This window comes from Stegodyphus dumicola, chromosome 11 (genome assembly GCF_044657685.1).
Source record: "Stegodyphus dumicola isolate Sdum_Otavi_A_Nest chromosome 11, ASM4465768v1".
Lineage (NCBI taxonomy): Eukaryota > Metazoa > Arthropoda > Arachnida > Araneae > Eresidae > Stegodyphus > Stegodyphus dumicola.
Window position 1 is genome coordinate 88,771,674 of NC_140778.1, and position 5,314 is coordinate 88,776,987.

The following is a 5,314-nucleotide window of genomic DNA, read 5'->3' on the forward strand; positions in this document are numbered from 1 at the left end:
TTCTAAATATCTTCCTGTACAGACAGCAATTTTTTTTGAAAAAAATATTTTTTAGTTTACGAATATGATCAATATTTTCTAGATAATTATTCAAAAAATTTTATATCTTGGTTGCTAAAACTAGCACTTTAAATAAGCATGTTAGAAGAATTTACACTGAGGCAAAGATGCCATTTTACTGCTAGGTGCACAGTGGCTTTTTGCTGAACTTTAATAAGCTTGTAAATAAGCCCCTCATGCCAGACGCAGTCGAATGCCTTCGCCACGTCTAGCATGAGTAAGGCCACATATTTCTTGTTGTGCAGTGCACTTCCAATGAACTCATTTAGCTGCACTAGCTGCTTAGTTGTGGACAGGGCTTTCCTAAATCCAATTTTTCTAAGGTGAGGTTGAAATTTGCTTAAGATGATATGCTCTAAAATATTACCCATACTGGGAAGCAGGCTTATGGGCCTGTACCCTTCAGGCTTGATCTGGTTGGTCTTTACCCAGTTTAGGGATAACAATCATCTTAGCATTCTTCCATATCTTGGGAAAGTAATTATTAAAGAGGCAGGCATTTAAAATGCCCTTGTACTTTGTAATGATTTTTAAAGGAAGTCACTTTAGTGCGATGTTATTGATGTTATCAAATCCAGACGCTTTCCTAAGTTTCTTTATAATGCCCAAAATTTCCCGGGCAAAGTAAGCTCGAGATGATTTTGCGCAGGAGGTGAATTAGTCCAATCATTAACATAGGAGCTGACCTCAGCCCAGAATTCTCGATTACGAGGTGTGCTATTTGGGAAGAATTGTTTCTCAAAGTGATCTGCAAGAAAATCTTGTCCTCATTATTAAGAGCAACTCGGTGCTCCACACGAATTGGTTTATTAGTTGTAGGTTTTGTAAGATTTAAGCGAATAAAATCTTTCAGAAATCCTTTTTTATAACAAAGCTGATGTGGACACCACGACTTCCTTCTATGGCCTATTAAATTACACACATTTTTTGCTGCATTACATTTAAATTTATTTCTTCAAATTTCATTACGGATATATTACAATTAAAATTCATTACAATTTGTACATAAAAACAAGCAACTCGACCAATGAACAGGAAGGCAAAAATTTCGTCGCACAAAATTAAAAGGTAGCTTTTTATCCAACTAAGCAAAAAGACACTAAGGTTGGTGCATCAACTGACTTATTCACTATTCTACTAAGAACTTCAAGTGTAAACAAATGTCGTTAGGTCTCGCGCCACTGAAATTTTTAAATTGTTGATAATTCTACAAGTATTGCATGCAAATTAATAAAACACATAAAAACCTTAACCGGAACATCAGAACAACATAATTCAGTCAGTTTTAAAGCAAAAAGTCCACAATTTACAAACATATATATATATATACACTTTTGGTGCGGCCAATTACAACCAAAATACATGGTGCACATCTACATGTTATAGCAATCCTATATACAAAATTTCAACTTTCTGAGGCTACTTGATTTTAAGTTATGAGAGATACATACATGCGTACGTACGCACAGACGGAACGAAAATTTCTTTTCAGAATTTTTCAGTTTTATAATTTTTTTTGGGGGGGGGAAGAGTCCTATATTCTGTCCTCACTTATGCACACAAAAATATCGTTTGCATTCGATAGCGGCGAAAATGGATATTTTTGTTGAAATATGATGCCTGAAGTTTCTCGCGATTACAATACTTCCTTTTTACTTCGTACAAGAAAGTAAAATACTATAGTTTTTCTCACAAAATTTTCCTTGCAGATTAAGAACGTTCTTGGTTACATTTTATAGGAAACAAAGATACAGCTAGTGGTACAAATTTATAATATGCATTTCAACAAAATAATGTTCAGTTAACCTTCGGAAACTTTAAAGAGCATGAAGAAAAGCTTTCTGAAGGGCATTGTTTCCTTCGCTAATAAGCCAGCTAGGTAGCATTACACCCACATCACTGAATAACCACATAACAAGTCGAGACGGTAATGTTAATTTCATTCCAAAAATCATCGTGATAGAGATGACTCTGACCGTGATGCGTTAATGAAAGTCCAACTGTGTCGCGTTCAGCAACGCCCTTAGGGATTTGACTGTTTAAGATAAAAGTATGCAAAGTAATTCACATGTGGATGCACAGGTTTTATTCTTTCAGATGTAAATATAGAATAATATGGTCTAGAGTTCATTTTTATTGCCATTTTTTATTAACATAACAATTAAGTAGTAAAGGAAAAAAAGCTCTATACCATGCACAGAATATATGACATAAGAAATATATTTTGATAAATAAAATTACGTTCATAAAAGTAATTGCTTGGATGTTTTGAAAAACATATGTATTTAAAATTATATTACCACAAAGGGGCAATTCGCCCAGAAGGGCTATTAATTTCCCTTTCGTATTTTGCGCCATCTGCTATAACACAACTTTTCACTTCTCAAATTGTTGTCACCAAATATTTTTAATTTATGTCCTGCGTAAAGGTGGATGAGTAGTGTAAAGGTGACCTAATGATTAAATAAAATTAAAAAATGCAGAATCTGAATGTATGTGTGTTTCTTGCATTGTGAAAAACTACGGTACCTAGAAATATTAAATTTTGAATAACTCAGTCCTCCACCCAAATATCTGGAAGCCCACATTTGGAATTTGTTCTATTATCTATTTTGCAAAACTTTAACAAATTTCTGAATAAAAAACTTAACAGTTTCATAGGGAGCAGTGGCAACTCTGTATGAAAAAAAAAAATTATCTCCAGCGTGCAAGATTGCGTATCAGAAATTCTAAAGATATGCTCTTTTTAAATATTTTGTGATATAGCTGTTGAATTGAATTTTATAGTTTAAGTGTGAAGTACATGATATTTAATAAATAAAGGTAACATACAAAATGTTAAAAAACACCCCTTTGGGCGTAATAAAACTTTTTTTGGTAGTTTATTTAAAATGGAATTAAATCAAGGTGACAAGTGTTAATAGTTGGGGACATACAGTTTGATAGCCACTGTGATGAATCCATAAGTCACCGATGTGGGATGCAGCAGTAAATTTAGAAACAATTTTAAATTAAAAAAAATTTAAGAAATGTTTTCATGGTGTAATTTTTAATTTAAAACTCTTAAAATTATTAAGGAACTAAAAGCAGAGAACAATTTACCATACCGCAGTTTAATGGGAACAAAATATTAAATAATTCTCTTTACAAAATTCATCTACAATTATATATCATAAATAATAAAGGCGGGGAGCATCCTCAAAAAATATGCAAAGTTTGCACTTTTGACTACAGAATTCGATCATTAAGATTTGTAATTTATGCTCCTATGCTTTTATTATTAGCAATATAAAATTGTAGATGAATTATGCAAAGAAAATTATTTAATCTTTATTAAACTTATATGATTAATTCTTATATGATAAATTATTTTTCTGCATTTAGTTAATGAATTATTTTATGAATTCTAAATAAAAGTTTATTTTATAAAAGCATTTTTCTTATTTAAAAATTTGTTTCTTTAATTTTCATCTTTTTAATATCATTGACATGCTATAAATCAAATTATTCAATTAAAAAATCACTTTTCGACAATGAATAATCATTTTTTTATTTCCAACAACTGTTTATGTCAAATTATAGTAAACATCCAGCGATTTTGCCAAAAAAAATCAGAAACTGCATTAAAATCTCTTATAAACTTCATTTGAAACACTTTCTCTCTCTCTCTATCAGGTGGTGAAAATAGTAAAATTGCGAGATTTTTAATTTGTTCGTTAAATGAAGATGTGCAGGCTAAATCTTTTCAACTTTAAATTAGAAAAGTCTGATGTGGTCAGCACATAATCTCCCATCAATTCTATGTTTTCCTAAATTCTAGATTTTGCAAATATTGAACGAATATCTGAGGAAATTTAAGCATTTTGTTTTATTTGTTGTGATAATAATAAATTTTATTCACTTTTCATCGAACTTGTGCATTCAGTTTATTAAGAACCTGTACGCATGCAACAGTATGCAGTTAAGCATTTGATATTAATATTATTTACACATACTTAACTAAAAAATCTGATTTTTGAGATTAAGAATGAATGAATGTTCAAGCAAAATTATAGTTGATGAAGAAATATGAAAAAATCCTCGCTCCATCCTGAAAATGAGTTAGATAATACATCTGAAATCACAGATTTTTTTGTCAAATAATGAATCTGGAGAAAAATGAAAATCCAAAGTCCTAATCAAATATTTCGGGATTATAAGGAAAAAAAAGGGTAAAATTCTGGCATAATATGAGGTGTGAAAAAAAAAAAAAAAAAGACTGTGCAGCTTGAAAACAGAAAGGAATTGGAAACAACTGTTTTGGTGACGTCATGCCACACACCTCCAATATCCATGTGGCCAGTTTCGACATAACTGAACAACTGACCATGCCAGTGGGGATTGCATGTGTTCACTCAATGACGCAGTATTCTTAACTTTAGTATTACCAGTACTCAATGATGCAGTATACATGGCTGATTTCTTCAAATTCACAACCAACATCAAGTTTCTTGTGAAATATAAGAAATCAGCCATGGAGGAAACATTTCAAATGTTAACTGAGGCTTATGGAGATGAAACTTGGTCTCATGCACACGTGTTTGAATGGCATAGGCGGTTTTCAGGGGGAAGGAACAGTGTGGAAGATGGTGAACGTGTTGGGTAGGATTGAATGGGTTCCCAGCGGTCAGACTGTTAATCGATATTACTACTTTGAAGTATTAAAACGACTTCATGAAAAAATTAAGAAAAAAAAGATGCCACACAGTTGTGAAGTGATGGATGGCCATTGCACCAGCTCACACAGCCCTATCTGTCAAGCAGTTTCTGACCAGCAAAAACATTACTGTGATAGGGCATCAACCTTATTCACCTGATTTGGCTACATGCGATTTTTTTTATTTCCTTTTTAAATCTTACTTAAAGGGAACCCATTTTACCTCAGCTGAAGAGGTTCAGGCAAAAACATACAATCTCAGAATCTCCTTAAAGGCCTTCCAGAAACCTCGTTCCAGGACTGTTACCAGCAATGGCAGCACCAAATGCAGAATTGTTGAACGCTGAAGGGAACTACTTTGAAGGTGATAATGTCATGGAGAACTGATTCTGTAAGTACAATGATTTATTGGATCAGTCTCATTTGTTTTGTGTTGCACCTTGTATAAGAATGAAATAAAGAAGTAGCTTATATTGTGTCCATAATAAATTTAGAGACACTAACATAAGTCGCATGGTGTTCATAATATCGGAAAACAATATCAAACAGAAATTAATT